The sequence below is a fragment of the Pipra filicauda genome, unplaced genomic scaffold (genome assembly GCF_003945595.2).
Source record: "Pipra filicauda isolate LSUMZ 115617 unplaced genomic scaffold, ASM394559v2 scaffold292_size926685_pilon, whole genome shotgun sequence".
Taxonomy (NCBI): domain Eukaryota; kingdom Metazoa; phylum Chordata; class Aves; order Passeriformes; family Pipridae; genus Pipra; species Pipra filicauda.
The window spans coordinates 834,533-853,228 of record NW_024104412.1 but is presented as its reverse complement, the minus strand read 5'-3'; the positions used below and the strand labels follow the sequence as shown (position 1 = coordinate 853,228).

Genomic DNA, 18,696 nt, shown 5'->3' with positions numbered 1-18,696 from the left:
TTTGGTATTTTCTTCCCCCTCTGTTCAGGTCTGAAATAAAATGAGGATTTGCCACCTGACTGCGGAACTGGGAGCAGATGGGAATCAGTGATCTGCTCCCCTCCTCCACTGGGAATGCCACGGAAAAACTGGCTCTGGAGCATGACTTGAACATACTGACAAGAAAAGGTATTTAGTATCTTAGCAAACTCTCATTTATTTCTTCTGTGCGCTGTAGGAAAACATCCTGATGATAAAGAACTTGTGGGTTTTAAGTGTCCTTCAAGGCTGCTGGAATAATTAATATATGTTTTCCATAACTTGTGGCAACGGGGGAATGTTGAGCTTACCTGTAAAATTTAAGTAAATAATGACAAAAAAGAGAGGATTGATAGAAGTTTAAATTGGTTACATCCCTTTAAAGTAGGGTCAGTTTTAGAATGCAATGATCATGGGTCAAAAAAGAAAATTTTCAAGTCGGCTTCTTAGTTGATTCTTGTAGTTTTGTACAAATAGGCAGCCTGAGGTCTGTTCCATAAAATTAACTTGGATTGATTTGAATCTCCTACTCTTTGGAAAGTTGCTGTCATCTACCTCAGTGTGTGTTTACTTAGTCCAGTCCAGCCCAACCTGCTATTTAAAGTGTTGCAAAAGTGGCTTAACTGAAGTGTTATTTTAAGTCTGTTCAAATTGAATTGAATTGCAGTCTTGTGTAGATGCACTTAAATCAATGTATAGCTGCCACATAAAATTCCACCCTTTGAATTAAGCTAGATCAACACAAGCCAGCTGTAAATCAATTTAACTGTCTCCACATGTGGATTTGCTTCACGTCTAATGAAATTGGTTTAAAGAAACAATCCTAGTGAAACCACTGCCACTTTCTTTTGCAGGCAAAGCCTATATTATATTGATTTATTTGGAACTAGAACTCCTCTGGCACTCATACTGAACAGCCAGCTGCACTGCTGAACATCAACCTGAATTCTTGGTCTTGTTATGGATTTGGATAATATATTTTCTTGCATGGAGCCATGTTTCTCCCCCAGTGAGATTTGTCTCTCCAAATTGGTTGGGATTTCTTTTGTGTTTTAGAGTAACCTGATTAATTTAATCCACACAGAGTCTTTTGGTGGTGCCAGCAGTGGCACAGGCTCCTCACATCAGCAGTCGTGTTCTTTGTCTGGCTTTTAGTTTGATTTATGAACACAAACAAGGGAAATTTTAAATCCAGTCAGAAAAAACATCCCTGTGTTGTCTAGCCAGGATGTTCTGGTGGGGTTTCCATTGTATCTAGGAAATTGGTGCTTCCATGAATTTATGGCTGCAGATGACAGAGGTCTTCAGTTTGTTCCTGACAGAACAACATCAGTCCCAGGGTTGTAGCTCCAACCATTTGTACTTCTGAAAATTGCGTGAAGAATAATTCATCTTTCTACATGTGTTTATCCTTCAGTGAACTGATTTTTGGTTTCCTATCCAGAATTCATGTGTTTTCTTCTACGTGGGACTCATTTTCATGAACACCTTCAAAAGGCAGCAAGAAAGGAAAAGTTCAGACTTGCATGTCCCCAGTTCCCAATGTCTTATCTGAACATCACAAATTTACACCCATAATAGACCCATGCACGTAAAACCCCAGGTGTCTATGTGTTTGTATAGACTTTTTTCCCCCTAAAATATGCCCGATATTCTAAAAAGAAAAGCTATTCTTGCTCCCTGCAGACTTTCCCTGGCTGGCAGCAGCAGACAATTACAGCTACAGCAATGCTGCTGTTAGTGTTGTGCTCATCAGTGTTATGTGTCCTGCACACCAGTCAGAAATTCAGTAAAAATCAGCAGCAGTGTGGCCTTTCACACCCCCTTTGATCTGGAATAATTTATACATCCAACAGCAATTAATTTTGTGCATACTCATTATTTCATAACCACCGCAGGGCAGATTTCTTGGTTCATAATGAATATTTTCTGTGGTATAATGATGTGTTATTTGTCTGTGGTGGGCTCTCCCTCGTTTTCTGGAGGGACTCTAAGGGGAATTTCAGTAAAAACACGGGAAGGGAAGGAGAAAACAGATGCCAGACCCTCAGCTCACACCAGAGATGTACCAAGTCTGCCAGCCAGTGCCCTCTCAGGGCTGTTATTCCCAACACACTGTTCTCACTATAACACTGCCACAGGCATCCAAATGCTCTGAGATTTTAGGAGGAAAATTTGGAATTTGCTTGGATTTGCTGAGGGTACTTTCCTAAAACCTGCTTGGCTACAGTTATATTTGGTAAAATATAAAAATACTGGAGGAATGTGACCAAGAGAATAATCAGACTGAGCATGTTTCATTACTGAATATGGAGGCTTGTATCCAATTTCTTGTTTGTTGGCATCACTATGGAGATTCAGATCCCTGCAGCCTCTGGAGAGACCCTCCCCTTATTTTGAGCTGTTCCTCCCTGTCTGATTTAGACCCAATTTTCCCCATCCCTTGTTCCTTGTTTTTTGACTGCATTTTTGGCCAGCTAGCTCAGTCTCTCAAATCAAAATATCCCACTGCCCTGCTTTCACCTCCTGTTCCCCATGTTTTCACTCCCAGATCTTACTCCTTTCCCCTGGCAGGACACAGCCAACTCTCATCCCACATTTACTGCCACCTCTTCCTTCAGTCTTGTGCCCTCTGGAGTCTCTAAAAATGGCACAATTCTCAGACTACTGGTCCATGAGGCAGTGGCAAATAGTCTAGGAAATAATTTAATTTTCAGATCAAGTATGTTTTCAATTCAGATGGTGACCCACAAGGAATTCAGATGGTTGAGAGGCTTTACTGAGCAGAAGCCTTAGGAACTCCTGCTTCAGAATACAATTCCGTGGTTAATTTGACAACAAACTTCTTGTGACTTTTAAATATGTAGAAAGATTTTCTTTCAGTCAGCCTCAGATTTATTATCTGTTGGGTTGGCAAAACCTTCTCTGAATTCCTCAACTGTGCACTTTGAGCTCCTCTTTCATCCAAGCCCTCAATTCTATTTCTGTTCCCCCAGCCCGTCTATTTTTGTGTGTCCCCCTCTGCGGGGTCCTGGCTGTCACGTCCCAGCCCTCTCACGCAGTCACCCGGATTCCAGAGCATTGTCTTCCCAAAAAGCTGCTGTGTCTCCCCTGCCCCTGTTTGCAGCTCCTCCTCTCGATTCCTGCTATTGTCTTTAGTCTCTACCTGGCACTTATCCCACCGCTTCCAGGCACACACACGGGCTCCTTGGCTTTTTCTTTTGCTTTTCAAAGAACTCCCTCTCTTGTTCCTGTCAAACACAGCTCCCTCCTCGGGCAGGTTCTCCCGCAGGATCAGAGCTGAGCCTCCCTCTCTGTTCCAGCCCCAGCCCTTGCCATCCTGCCTGTTTATGCTGCTGCTCTTCACCACCAGAAGCAAAGCATCTCCCTCGATGTAAAAGCATACACCGATTTTTTTTTTTTTTTAAGGGATAAACAAGCTTTATCTCGCTCTCTTCGGAGAACTGATATTCTGGACTGTTTGGGAAAACTTTTAAATTATTTTTTTCCGCCCTACAAAATCATAAAGACAAATGGAAAGCACCTTTTGTTTGGCGTGTTCCCAAGTGCTGCATGCCACCCGGGATCTCAGCTACAACTGGGCAGTCAGGCAGCTTTAAAGCTTGTCAAACTGCAGACAGCACAGGGCCAGACAGTACAGCACAGACATAAGGCATTAGAGGAGTGGTACAGTTGTAAAACAAGAGGAGATGTGGCTAATGGGGAAAGGGCAGGGGGGGAAATGGAGGCTGGAATTCCTTCTCCGTGGTTCTTAAACAATTGTATCCAGCTGCATCCTCCAAGTGTGTTTGAATTTCTCTCATTACTCTCTGGGGTGGAAAGCTGCTCCTTCTGGTCTGTTCCCTCGGAACAGCCAAACACCCTTTTTTTTTTTCTATTCTGGGCTCTCTCTTTTCTGTGAAATCATGCACTCCAGGCAGGATGATCCCTGCAGCTGTGGAAGCCCAAAGTCATGGTGACCCGATGGAAGACATTCCAGCGAATAAACAAAGCCAGTGGGGTTTCTTGGCACACGTTTGTGTCCTCAGGACCAGTTTGGTTCCTGGGGCTCTCTCTGCTCCTTCAGCTGCCTGACTGCTGGACAGACCCAGGCAACTCTCACCACTGCCCTGCTTTGTTTATTGTGGCACTCTGGGGCATTAGGGAAAAGGCTTTTGCCAGATCGAACTCCACGGAGTGGCTGATAAAGCTGATATTTATATTTTCGGTCTGTGAGCCATAAAAAAAGTCTCTTATTACAACACATGCTCTGCCCCCCTTTCAAGGGATGACCTGCTTTCATAAAGAGCTTCAGGCTGGTGCTCATTAGCAAAATGTTGTAGGGCATCCTGGGACCTGTGGCTGTCCACTGGTATCTGAGCTAGTTTCTTAATTTTAATTATTGCTACAGTAGGAAAGGGAGCAATTCAGAGCCCTGTTTAGCACTGGGAAAGGGAGAACACATTTGCCACTTTGCCTCTAATAATTTGGATTTCTTTGAATGATAGACAGGGTGCTAACCAGAACTGCACAGGAGACCTCTATAAATGTTATTAATTTATTTTTAGTAACTTAGGAGGGTGTTTGCAGAGAGGCAACAGACAATATAGAGATGTTTATGTAGAATATTCACTTTTGTACTTTTCTGCAGCAGCTCAGGGACAGATGACACTCCCTGTTCTCCTCACTGGGGGAACTCAGGGTTTAAATAAGGCTTCTCTAGCTAGTTAAGATTTCTTGGCAGTTTATTACATTGGTCCTTAATTGCATTCATTTCCCTGTGGAGATTCCTTTGAGAGGGGCTCTCCATTACACGACTGCTGGAAGATTTCCAACAATTCGCATTTTTCCCGATTAATTTCAGACTCCAGTATTGACTCCTTTTGGGAATGAAGTGATAATAAGGCTGGATTTCTGGTTTGCAGAGCCGTGTATCTGCACCACGGGGTATCAGCCAGGGTATACTATTCATTTAAGCCCCATTGCAATGTCTGCTCTGTAGATGAGCTCTCAGAGTTTTTGCTTCAGCAGCAAATGGACAGGAATAATGTGATGATGGCTTAATGCCTCTGAAGATAATGAAAGTGTCAGAGATTCTTTGGCTCATGATGTGAGAAGCTGGTGAGAGCACAAGATCTGAGTGCTGGAATTACACACGGGCTGAAACACTGAAGTTTGGAGATGGTGGAAGATAAACCCCCTTTTCACCACGTAAGCCTAAAATATCACATTGTGATCACAAGTGGTACAAATAAGTTGTCAATGGCTGTCAAAGTTTTTAACAAATCCAACGGGATTTGGATGCCAAATGAAGTGCAAAGGCATTTTCAGGCTCATCGCTGTGGCTCCTTCTGTCTGTGCCAGTTTGGAGCTGATGAGAAGAGACACCAATCTGGAGTTAAACCATAGCATGGCATCTCTGCTTCAGCCGGGGAGCACAGGATTAGGGCTTTCCTCGGTGTCACTCTCCAAAAATAACTCTCCAACTTCCCAAGTGCCTCTTACGAAAAAGAAGTTTGAGGAATAGTGTTTTGATCCCTGCGACAAACGTCCTCCAGGCTCTTCCTGACTTTGAAATTCTTAACTGCCCTCTCATCTGGTGATGAAAGTGCCTGTGCTGTGCTACCTTAGCTCCTGGCAATTTTTGGGTAAGCGGCCCCACCCCACCAGCGTGCTCCTGGTGTTCTGAGAACTGCAAAAAAAAAAAAAAATAATAAATCTTTCTTTTCCTCAGAAATCCTTGGATGATGTTAATAATTTACCATTTCTTATTATAGAGGGCTACTGTTCTACCCAAAAGGGCTGTTTAATCAGCCCTTTCAGCCTCAATCAGCTGAGAAACGACTGCTTTTTTCAGCTAATTCCCAGAAATAATGCCCATCCATAAAGGAGGAATTGAGCCTGACATGAATGTACTTTCTGAAATCATGATGCTGTTAGCCAGGGCTTGCTGTGCATCTGGAAATAGAGCCTGCAATGCCAGTCAGAACACAGGAATCTGTATGTTTTTCTCCAAGTCCCCTAAGATTTCTCTATGCTAATTTACCCTTTTGGTAGGACATATCTGGTACTTTCCGTGTTATAGGTTGAAGGGGGGGGGAAAGCTTCTTTATTTTTCAGTATCAAGATCATTTTCCTCTGTAAAATTCTTGAAGAATGTCTCCAACAGAAGTGTTTAATCCCCAGAGTGTCAGTGCCTTGGCTGTGTTTCCATTCAGGGTGTTACAGATGCTCAGTCAGAGAGAACAGTTGCAGCAACACAGGAGACAAATAGAAAATTACCAAGCCACTGCAAAGCAGAAAGAAATCTGCACAAGTACAGAACCCACATAGTGGCAAAAGTACAAATAATCTCCATATTCTGGATATAAGAACTTCCAGGTGTTACCTGTGCATCTTCAAAATATAATTCCAGCACTGTTGTGGTTTTGGCTGGTTCAGGAGTTGGGGGTCAGATGTACCCCCAAAGTACTAAAGCAATCACAGCAACCATGTGTGTAATTTAATGTATAGATATAAAAAAATATATTAAAAAAACCAAACAAACACAAAACTCAAAAAAAACCAACCTGGAAAGGCTTATACATAATATATATTTCTATAGATCAGCAATGATCCATTAGATCCATTTTCATCTTGATGTCAGGGCCCTGAGGGCACCACCAAGCTCTGCAACCTCCTCTCCTCCTAAGTATCAATTTGGATTTAAAAACCCCATCAGTTAGCACCCCAAAACACGTATTTGAGGTGGAGGCAGGGGTGGGATGTGGTGAGTAGATGTGACATCCTGGTCAGGATTTTTTCCAGCCCTCAGCACCTTCTCTGATCATTTGGTATTTCAGTCAAGGCAGGAGAGCAAGTACTTTACAGGGACCCAGGAAATGGAAACTCAGAAATTTGATGGGTTTTACCTGATGTCAAATTATTCCCGGCTATTATTGCTTCCTCTTAATAAGATTGCTAAATACAGCCCATAAGTACTTGTAACAGAGGCTTAGGCTTGAACTGAGACATCTGACGCTGTATATCCTCACAAAGAGACTTTACATGAAAAGATGATTCCCTTTCCCATCTGAAAGTCTGATAGAAATAACAAGAAAAATAAACTTATTGTGTTGTAAGCCTATTTAACTTCTGCATTAAGGCTCCTGTTGGTATGTGTCATGTGCCATGTTGTTACATGGGTTGTTACGTGATCTGAATGGTTTTGGGGAGCTCCCACTAGAAAACAGGGACAGGGAATCTCAGATCCAGAGTGGGAGGAGGTGAGAAAACAAGGGAAGGGACTGGGGCTGTGAAAGAGAGAGGAGATGGGTCTGAGCAAAGGGGGAGCATTTGAGACTAAAATAAAAATTAAAGGTAGTGAGGTAAAGACAAAGAGAAGCTGTAGATGGGTAGAAATCACAGTACCCCAAAGCTCAGGAACTCGTTTTATCGGTGTTTCCCTTCAGTGCTCCCCAGCAGAGCATCAGTCAGGGCACCCACGTGTCACACGGGGCCATTCTGCAAGAGCAGCTTGTTCTGATGCTTCCAGAGCATGGAATCACCGGTCCCTCAGGGCTCTGGGAATCCAGGCAGGATGGCACAGAGGGGGGCTGTGCAGGCACTCCTTTCCAAAAGCAAACTCGGTGTTTCCCTGCAGGGCAACCATCTCTGAGGGCACTTTGGTGCTGAGATAACAGCGAGTGTCTGCAAACAAAGGATGTGGATCGATCTGTCCACTTAGGTGTGCCTGCCAACACCTCATTAACTCCCTGCCAGGGCTGGAGGAACCACACACCTCCTGGAGCTGAGAACACCATTCAAACGCATCCTTCACGCCCCTGTTTCACTCCCCTAAGAAGAGCCCTGTGGAATTAGGTACTGCTTTGCTCTCTTCCTGCACCATTTCACCTTCAACCATGCAGTAAACTTGCTATACCCATTCCAGGAGATAATAAAGCCTGTGCTTGGAGTGGAAAAGGTTACTAGATGCGTTAGTCACAGCCACTGGTGAAGTTTTTATATACGAGCAGAGAACTAGAAGGAACTTGGTGTGAAAACAAACAAACAAACTAATACAAGTATTTAAACTTTTTTCTGGTTTCTGCACTTTGTAACTGACTTGGAATTCCAGCTGGGCTGAAAAGTTCATGGAGAAACATGGTCTTCCCTGCTTAGCATATTTCCTTAAAAAGTCTGAGCTCTCTTCTTGCTTGTCTTTTGCCTAAACTTTTAAAAATAATTGTCTTAACACGCTGTGCTCCCTAACATAGTTTCTTTTTTTATCACTGACTGACTGCATTCCCTTTTTTTAAGGGGAGTTTGAAAAATGTTCCAATCAGTTCCTAAAGTTTAGCCCTCACTGTTGGTTTAGAAGACAGCTAAACCATCAAAATTATTTTAATTTTTATCCAACAGGGTAAAAACTTCCTCACGTAGTGGGGAGAGGCATAGTTTCAGAGGCTGCTTTTTTTCTGTCCCCTCAGAAACGCTGGCAGTTGCAGAATGACCTCTTTTGAAGACCTCCAATATGCTGGATTTCACATATCTCCAACTGGCTACAAAGCTCTTGCCCTTGATCCCTCATCAGTGTTCTCCCTTCAGTGTCATTATTCCATAATATTGGTGTTTATGAGGCCTTTTGTGTTTTAAGCCACATCTTCAAGCTGGACAATTGTGTCCTCTTGAGCCTGGAAAAGGGGAGAAGGAGGCACAAAAGTTCCCCAAGACTTTGAGTCTCTTGTGAATTTGCACCAAATAGTTAAGTCCTCACCCTTTAGGGGTTTCAGAGGAGGGGAGGATCATCAAGGATTCCTCGTGTGGGAAAGAAAACACCTAAATCAGAGGAAAGTAACTCTGCAGGGAAGTAACTCTGGCTGTTGTGGGACTGGGCACTGGCAGGGATGGCCCTTTGGTCTCACCCAGGACAGGTGGCCTTCCATTCCTGAGCGAGTGACCCCCTTACACCAGCACAGGAGCGTGGGGGGGTTATTGCTGGCTCGGGTTCATTATTGGAAGGGAAGGTCAGAGGCCAAAATGGGACACAAAGAATGAGGGACAGGAGTTCTTTAAGGTGTTCAGGTTTTCTTCTTATCAAAACTTCAAAGGCCAAGTTTGGTTCTTTAAACACAGCACGTCTTCCCATTTCATCTTGCCTTTTTTTCCCCCTCTCTTGTCTAAACTTACCTGGGTTCCTCTAAACTAACTTCAGGTACCTGGGTTAAGGAATCTATATTTGGATGAAGGTCACTTGGAGGGTCTCTTTGCAGCCAGGGAAGAAGGCCTGGCACCTCCAGTGGGTGATTCATTCCATAGGTGGGCTGCATCTCCCTCAGGAAGGATGAAGTGACTCTGTAGGAAGCCTGACATGACCTTGTTTCTAATTTAAGCACATCAGCTAAGTGTCTAACTTGTCAAGGCCTCAAGTTAGGTAGGAACAGAACTTACTATCCTTGTACCCTGTATCCTTTTAGAGATTTATTATGTGCATGTGTTGTGAAAAGTCATCAGCACCAGCTCCTAATCCACAAAAACCGTGTCAGGGCTGCTGTGACATGAATATAAAATCAAAATCTACAATAAACAAGAATAAAGAACAGATGCTTGGGATCCTCAATTTCCAGATATTTTTTATATACAAAGAACATTATCAGGATAAAGCAGAACAAGTAATTTCCAGGTATTTTTTATATACAAAGAACGTTGTCAGGATAAAGCAGAACAAGTTTAATAGGCAGAATGGAGCATGGATTATATCCCTTAAAATCCCCATTTTTGCACTATACAGCCAACAACACAGGACTTGCCATAATATGGGGCTAATCTTTCTTCGTTTTCTAAGTGCAGGAAGGAGGAACCATAAGGATTTTATTTTCCAAACTATTGTTATATCTGTTTCTATTGGAATTCTTGTCTGATTTAGTAACCAAGCTAATTTTGTACACAATAAAATGTTGTCACGATGACTTAATTTTGCATTTTCCTAGGAAAGAAAAAGCAGATGCATAAATGAGGTTTCCTGTAAGCCATCTAAGGGAATGTGATTCTTAAAAATGAGCACTTAACAATTCTTACTTGTAAGACAGAGTAACCTCAGCTCTCCTTTTGGAAGAATGCAAGAATTTACAACATTGTTTCTACCACAAGCGGCAGAACTCTAGAAACTGTTGATATGAATTTTACTTTTCTCCTCAAGAATTTCCTTAGAGGAGCAAGAACAGTTTTGGGTTCTCAGTTTTGGCAATATCCACACAAATACTGTGAGAGTTAATTGCAGTTTCTCAAGATTTTTACCAATTCCGTTTTCTTTTGGTGAAGGGATGATTCATGTGTACTTTGTGCACTGTTTTCAGAGGTGGTTTACCCAAAAGGGATTTTTTTCAGTGAGGCTTTCATGCTTCTTTTGTCTGGGATGTTCAAGTACCATCATTTTGCACATGAGAAGACTCCTGTTTAAGCACCCTCAGATTTACACTCTGAGGTCCATCTCTATTTCTCTCACTGATTATTGGCCATTTCTCTTGAGATTGTCACAAAGCACCAACTGCACAGCTCTTCATCTAAACACTAGTGGTCACACCATCACAATTGTCTGGGAGGACCATGTTAGGCTTCACTCCAGTCCCTCCAAAATAAAGTTTTTTAATGTGCAGGAGTGACATTTCACCCCAGAAGTAACTTGTCATGAAATGGGGCACAGCCCCAGTTTGACAGTGGGCACCAACACACGATGAGTAGGTCTCAGGCTTGGCTGTTCATTGCATTTGTTGATTTATATCAGAGCAGTGGTGTAAATAGATAGTGGTATAAACCAGACAGCTATTTAAGTACCTGAACTAGGTATTTAATTCAGACACCTGTCTCTCTGCTACAAGCAATGTGGTTTCCTTAGCCTGGCTCTTCACGTGGGTACTTGGTGCACAGCCAAGGCTGTCAACAGACAAAGCCTCTCCCAGAAAGCCAGGAGACCCAGGAGCGGTTCTGATTGCCCTAGAGCTGCTTGTGGACCTTCCTTCCTTCCCAGCAGCCAGCTCTCAGTCACATCCAAAGCTGTGACAGGAAGAGTGAACAGTCTTTTTATCCATTAAATCACAAAGGCAGCTTGGGGAGCAAGAAATGCTTGGCCAGCTGTGAGTACGGCCGGGATGGTGATGATGTCCTGAGCAATAGTCAGAAGTGACTGGAGCCATGGTGTTCTGTCTCATGGCTGAACACATCACTTCTGCCATTTGCCAGCTTTTCCAGGGTTTCTCAGCAACTCGGTGTTCTCCAAAGGTCCTCCATTCCAGTGCCAGCTCAGCTCAACCCAGCTTTGCTTGGAAGGCCTGACAGCGGCTCAGCCCCGGCCCGGGAGTGATGCCAGCTCCTTTTAGCAAGCCTTGGAATGGTGTGTGAACACCAACACATGTTCTGCTACAGCTCACAGAAGGAAGGCTCACCAGCGAAGACCGATCCCAAATCACAAAAATAGAGCTGCAGAAGGACCTCAGGATGGCTTTTAGTTCATCACTTTGTACCTGCCTCACCCAGACTTGAGTGGTGGTGCAACCTGCTGGGAAACACTGCCAGTGACGGTTTCCAGCACCCAGCCTGCCTTCCTACCTTCTGGAAACTTCCTTTGGAACCTCTGACTACCCCTGTGAATCCAGATTGAACCCCACTGTGGTGAATCGAGCACCAGTGAGCTCTTGGCCCCTTATTCATTTTCCTTAAAAGACTTTTTCTATTTTCAGTTTTATTGTTAAGTAACTCTTATGGTTTAGAATGACCAAAATCAGGGGTTTTCATGGAAGCTGAAAGGATGCTGAGAATGCTTTCAGACCCTGGCTATTCTGAAGCTCCTCTCTCACCCTTTTTCTTCTCTTCTTTAGAAACCTTCGTGCTTTGTTGCAAACACATGGAAAAACTTTCCATGAGAAAGTAACCAGTCTTTGGTAGAGCAATGGAAAGGGAAGAGCTTTTCCTGTCCACTTGCCCTTGTAACACTCAATTAAAAAAACTGGAAACAAAGTTGCTCGGTGGTGTCAAATATTAATTAAGCAGACCAGTCTCCTGCTTCCTCCTGGAAAAAGGCTCTTGCTGTCCTGAACATGTCTCTTACTGCAGATCTTGTGTTGCCAGTGAGGTGCAGTTGGTGCATAAGTAAGTTGTTGCAGAAAGTGTGAGCTGCTGCCTGACAGAAAAGTATCTGCTTTCTTGAGACAGCTTTTCACACAGTTTCTCTGTGTCAGTCTATATTTGATGTGGTTCAGCTCATTATCATTAACCAATGATCATAAATACACAGGAGAAGTTAGTTTAATGAAGAGCTAAATGTGTTCTAGTTCAAATTTATTTAAACACAATCCGTGCTGCAACGATTTCAGATTTTTTTGGGGGGGAGGGGACAGTCCTTGGATTCAGAATCCAAAGAGCATTATCTTCCCAGGTTATTTTCTTGTTAATTAAAATGAAAGCTAAGAATTTAGCTAAATCTCCCTCCCTTCATTTGTGCCTCATGATCTTCTCTGGATTTTCCCTTTCTCCTAAATAGCTGGATTACTTTTAGCAAACAAATATTCTTAAAAACAACTGTACCATTTCATTTGCATGCCAGTTAAGAGAAAAACAGCTTTTCTTTCTCTCTCATATATCCATGTCATTTGTCTTTTCAAAAATAACTTCTTCTGTAAGAATATAAACACAGACCTTTTCAGCAGCATATTAAAACTCAGATCCTCCTATCCCTGTGAGCCTGTCACTATTTGCAAAAATAACGAAGCCTTACATGTGTCATTGCTTTTACACTCCTGATTTCAATTGTAATCTTCAGCACTTCAGGTACTGGAGGTGCCAGTAGTGCCTAAATGATGAGCTCTTTGAGGGAAGTGCTGTTTTATTTGGTTTGTTCTGCCCAGCTCTGCAGCAGCTGTGCTCCCTGAGCCTGAGGTGATCCTTGGCTTAGCAGCTTCCCCACATCCTGAGCTCAGCAAATGGGGAAATAACCAGTGTGGTTTGCCTTTTCTTTCCAGGAAGGATTGTCTTGTAGTAAAGAACCACAGGGAACCTTGGGAGATGGCTCAGCTTCTGATCTCTTCTACAGATTTCTTGCAAAACCATTCACTCTGCCTCTGTTTCAGCCCTCAACTTCCAAAAAGCCGCTTTTGGTGTTGTCTTCCTTTACTCTTTCTAAAGCACTCCTGTTATGAGTGATTCTAGACAGGGAGATTTGCTTTGTTTGCCCAAAATATGACCCAGTGGGATGTTGGGCTGTAGCGTAGCAGCAATTATGGAAATATTAGTGACTACCCATCAATCACTTCCTTAATTCAAGGGATTTACAAACAGATTAAAGTGAGCCATATTTCTAAGCAAAGAATGGTCTTAGAAAATTATGACAAACAGTATCTAGAGTGGACTGAATCAGACTCATAAATTTTACTAATGATTTATTTACCAAAAATGCATTTGTTCAACAGTCACAGTTCTTCACTGATTTGGCTGATGGTTTAAAAATGGGAAAAATGTTGGAAATATAAATATAAATACACTGCAATTCAAACAAGATTTTTCCACTTTTGCCTTCAAAATCAGTTTGAAGTTGCCAACATTTAATTTTACAAAAAAAAAGGGGAGGTTAAAGAATGAAAGATAGCACTTCTGTTCTGCTCAGCCAAAATATTCAGTAATTCCAAATTATTCCTTTTACAATCTGCGTTACTGAAAAAATCAAAGCTAGAATTGAGTTTAGCTCAGTGAAAATGTAAGGTAGCAGCCACTCAGCTGGTCTGGCTTGAAACAAGCAATTAGCACTGAAGTTGGCATATGTTGGTGGTTGGACTGTTTAGTTGGCTGGATGTTCTCGGATTTTTTTGGAAGCCAAACTATTAAGAAACCGCCTCGACAGATTTCCAGAGCTTTAGTGCCATGAATATAAAAGCAAATGTCAAGAACAGAGTCAACTTTCTCAAATGAACAGTGTCTCAAAATGCATAAGGAGCTGTGCTCCTGCCCACATTTATAATTTGGGAGGGGTTCAGCAACTTTTTAGTACCAAGGAGGAACTGGATTCTCATTTAACACAGTGTCATGTTCCTGGGCAAGCACAAAGGCCTTGTTTTTATGTCATAACATAACACCCTCCTCTGTGCTCTGACAAGGAGACACCAAAATACTCCCTCAGGTGCACCTCCATCTTACATAAAGGAAAGTAAATTAAGTCAGTTATTAATTTTTCTCTAAGTGAAAGGGAAATTGCTTCATTCAGACCGAAGCCTTCCTTTTTCTCCCTACCATGGAAGAATGGAAATGGAAAGTTGTGTTAAACACTGCGTGCTCACCTCGTGGGCTCAACAAAACCCACCTCGCTCCCTTCTCCCTTCTGTGGCTGCCAGTGAGCTTTGTTTGCCTGCCAACACCCAGAGCATTTGTTCTCCCAGACTGCAGCAAGTTGACATTTTGGCAGAGCAATTCTTTTTTCCCTCATGAAGGAAGGAATAGCAGCTTTTTGTCCCAGGTAGTCCAAGTGAACTGCAGACCCTGAATTCAGCATGTGTATGTTCCTGGGGGGGTGAAAGGCCCAACACCAGCCATGGCTGTTTGTTGAATTCACAGCTCAGTTTTCATGGTGGAGCCAATTTAAGCTGCCACAAGAGCAAAAAAAGTATGAGACCAGCAACAAGATTTGCCTGCAGGTGAAGTACATGGTCTAAGTTTCTCCTGGAGACAAACCACCAGGCTCACTGAACTAGGAGTATGATTTATAAAAAATAGGGATTTTGTGTAGCCTCTGGGTGTCCCTGCTGATTCTACATTAGTAATTGGCTCTTTCCAGGCTCAAATAGTGTTTCAACAGAGTTATATGTGCATGTCCTATAAAAAGGAAAGAAATTAACCTTAAAAATGCATTTTGTAATGAAGGATAGAAGCTCCCTTCTTCCTGGCGTTGTTGAAAATGCAGTCAGGAGACTTATTGTGAAGGGAAAATAGGGACATTGTTTAGGGGAGACAGAGAGGGGGAAAATCCTATTAATGACTCAATTCAGCACAGCAACCTCAAAATTAAAACATCTATCATGATTTAGTCTGCAAGTAACACTGAAAATATTGCTTTCAGTTTATGAATGCAGCAATAGTGGGAGAATGGGGTATCCTACTGCTAAAATAACACTTGTCAAGCCCTATATCCTGCAATTGTTCAAACCAGTATCCTCCTGGATTTCAATGGAAGGAGCACAGTCTGTTGGGTTTGAAATTAGGAAGTCCTTTCTCAAGGCACTGGCTGAGAGCAATGGATCTGTGTTGTGTTATATCACTGGGACACTGGATCTACACACATTAAGAGAAAATCTGAATTCTTGACCTCTTCCATCTTAAGTTTACAGCTCATCAAGCACAAAGTACCTAAACTGACAACATTTTATCAACTTATTTAAGAAAAAAAAAAAAGCTAGAATCTCTTTGTCAAAGGAGTAGAGGGAAAATATAGGCAGGGAGAGTAATTAAGGGGCGTTATTCTGATGTTATTTATGGTAATATCTATCACGAGTATGTTTGCTGAAATCAGAGAGCCAAGCTGATGGTGACCAAGGCTGAAGGAGGGTCACAGAGTGGGGAAGGATGGCTGGGGATCTTCACTGCCCTGGTATAGTTCTATATGGAGTTATATAGATATATGGCCTGTGTCTTACGTGGTTTCACTGCCAGGCCACGTCACAGGCAATGCCACCATAATCCTGAATTTATGGAAGTGAGAAAACCCCTAAGTTTATGCCAGATTAGTGCATCTCCAACTGGCTTCAATGAAAGATAAGACAGACTCTCTGGACAGACACAAATCACATATGGAAGCACACACAGGCTTACAAAAGAAATAGCATCTCCTGAGCAGCAAATAAGAGTGGTTTTGAAGTGCAGCTTGTAAAGATGAGCAGAAAGATGAGGCTTTTAGCTCTTATTTCTGTGCCATGATGTCTCAGTATGATCAGGGGACCTTTCCCTTTGTTTGCACCCGCACAGCCACACAGATTTCTGCAACTCCAGCTCAAGGGAGTGAAAATCCAATGTGGCCCTGGTTCCTTTGCAGGAAAGGTTAACAGTGCCTGCACCAGTGGGAAAACACTTCATGTTCTCCGTGGAAGAAGCTTGTGAAAACTGTTTTTCCCACAGGGGACTTACCCAATTTGCCTTTCTCAGTGGCCTGTGTGGATTTGTTCTGCTGCATGTTGGGGATGTGGGGGTTTTTTTTGTTCCTCTTGTGCTGTTCCCACGAGCAGCTGGCACTGTGGAGGAAGTATATTGTATTCTGGACTTCAGGGATTTGGGTGGCACCATCACAGTGTTTGCAGACATGTGTTGGTGTGGTTTATATTTTTTGTTCAGCCACCCTTCCTTGTTCCTTTTGGAGTGTAATGGAGCACAGCAAGCAATCTCCTCATTTTCGGTGAGGTGAGCTGGGAGAAGGGCAGGCATCTGGAAAAACAGGAGAGCATGCAATTCCATCATAGGATCTTCCTCCTGAATTCATTTAATCATTTAAATTGCATGGGAGTCACACAAGGTCTCAATGAGTGTCTAGTCACGAGGGAGCTTTCTCTGAGCATTGAAGTTCTTGCACAGTCCTCAGATGTTCCTTTCAAAAACTGTGATTGAACAGTTTTCCAGGAAAGTACATTAAATGTACTTTTTTTCTGACTTTTTTCTCTGCTCCTCTCTTCTTCCTCACTTAGAGACACAGAGCTGCTTAAAAGCCATCTGCCAGAAGACAGAATAAACCCTCATAGCAGCTGAAAACATTAGGAAGACATAGATGCATATATACATAAAATCCAGAGGAACTGACTATCTTTAATAAATATTTCTCCCAGTATTTGCAATTCAAATGTTATATTGGTGTGTGAGTGCCAGAGAGAGACCTAAAACGAAAATGACTGGAAAGTAACTATTTTTATTGCAAACAGAAAGAAAGGTACAAGGTAATCAAACAGCATACACAATGAAAAGCAAATTAGATTTCTGAAACTCTTCCTGTTTTTACTGACTCCCGTGTGGCGTTTGCAACACAAGCAATAAAACCCGTATATTTTATAAATAACAGACCAAATCCTTACATCCTCCTCATTCCCCTCATGCCAATCTAACACCACATATGTTGATTTAACAGCTGTTTTCTCAGTCAGACTGAGAAGGGATGTCACCTTCCCTCATCTGCTTCCAGGGTGAGCTGGAGAAAGGAGGAGGGTTGGTCACAGTCAGAATATAATTTACTGGTTTGAGCTGGGCAAGGGGCAAAATCAGGCCCAGCCAACTGCATATGAAGGAGCATCATCTGTGGGCTGCTCTGGGATCTCAAGGGGAGCTGGAATTTGCTGTAGATGGAGAGAACTGAGGTTGAGTCCAGCTGGCGTGTTAAGAACTAATTATTTTCCTTAACAGAAGATAAGATACTCTCACATTTTGATCATAGTACATGTGAGAGAGGTTAGAAATACTGCAGGATTTATATCTCAGTAGTGATATATCATCATCATCATCATCATGGCCGGGCTTTGCGAACGGAGATTTGGGGAGGGCTCTGCCCACGTTTGTTACAAACACGCTGGTGGCTGAAAAGGCCAATACGAGATAGACACTTCTGGTTGCAAAAGGCACAGCAGAAAGACTCCTTAGATGGTATATTCTGCAAGGCATGGTTCTTTCTGCGCTGTCTTTTCTCCTCAAGGGTGATCCTGCTGCGTTCTCAAAGGCATCAGCAGCGTTAGAGATGGTGTGTCTGCAGACCTCCCAATTGGAGGCCAGAGTAGACCAGTTATGGTGATCAATATGGCCAAGGCTGAGATGTTGTTTCAGGCAGTCCTTGTATCTCCTCTTCAGGGCTCCTCTCTTGCGGCAGCCGGTGGCAAGTTCACCATAAAGCAAGATCTTAGGGAGGGGGTGGTTGGTTCTTCATCCTGGAGACGTGCCCTGCCCAGCACAGCTGTGTTCTCAGGAACATGGCCTCAATACTTGTGACTGCTGCCTGTTCTAGAACAGATGTGTTGGTCACATCATCTGACCAGTGGATGTTTAGGATTGTTCGGAGGCAGCGTTGATGGAAGCGTTCCAGGAGTCGCAGGTGGTGGCAGTGGATGACCCACGATTCAGATCCCTATAAGAGAGTGGACAGCACAATGGCTCTGTAAACACTGATCTTGGTGCTTTTCTTCAAGTGTTTATTTCGCCAAACTCTTTTATGTAGCTTTCTGAAGGCATTATATGCCTTTGCTAACCTGTTGTCTGTCTCCCCATCAATCTCACCATCCAAGGAGATGAGGCTGCCTAGGGAATTAAACTGCTGGACTGATTTGAGCTCTGATTGCCAATGGTGATGTGGGGATGATGGAAGACTTCCTGAGGTGCAGGTTGATAGAGAACTTCTGTCTTCTTTAAGCTGACTTCCAGCCCAAAGAGCTCAGCAGCGTCTGCAAAGCAGGATGTTAAACGCTGCAGAGCTGCTTCTGTGTGGGCAACAAGGGCGGCGTCACCAGCATAAAGCAGCTCCTGGACAAGATGGTTTAAGGTCTTGGTGTGGGCCTTCAGTCCCCTTAGGTTGAAAAGGCTTCCATCAGTATGGTATCGAGTGCAGATACTGTCCTATCATCGAGGCCTGCCGTGGCCCTTTGGAGCATCCTGCTGAAAAAGACTGTGAATAGGGTAGGAGAGAGAACACAGCCTTGTTTC

At 43.1% G+C, this 18,696-nt stretch overlaps 1 protein-coding gene across 1 annotated transcript in view; it reads left to right on the top strand.

Moving 5' to 3' along the window:
- SHISAL1 (shisa like 1) overlaps positions 1-18,696 on the top strand; it is a 101,438-nt gene that overhangs the window by 19,958 nt on the left and 62,784 nt on the right. The window contains exon 2 of the mRNA XM_027730163.2: positions 29-168. The gene's annotated coding sequence lies outside the window, so the exon portion shown is untranslated. The remainder of the gene's footprint in view (positions 1-28; positions 169-18,696) is intronic.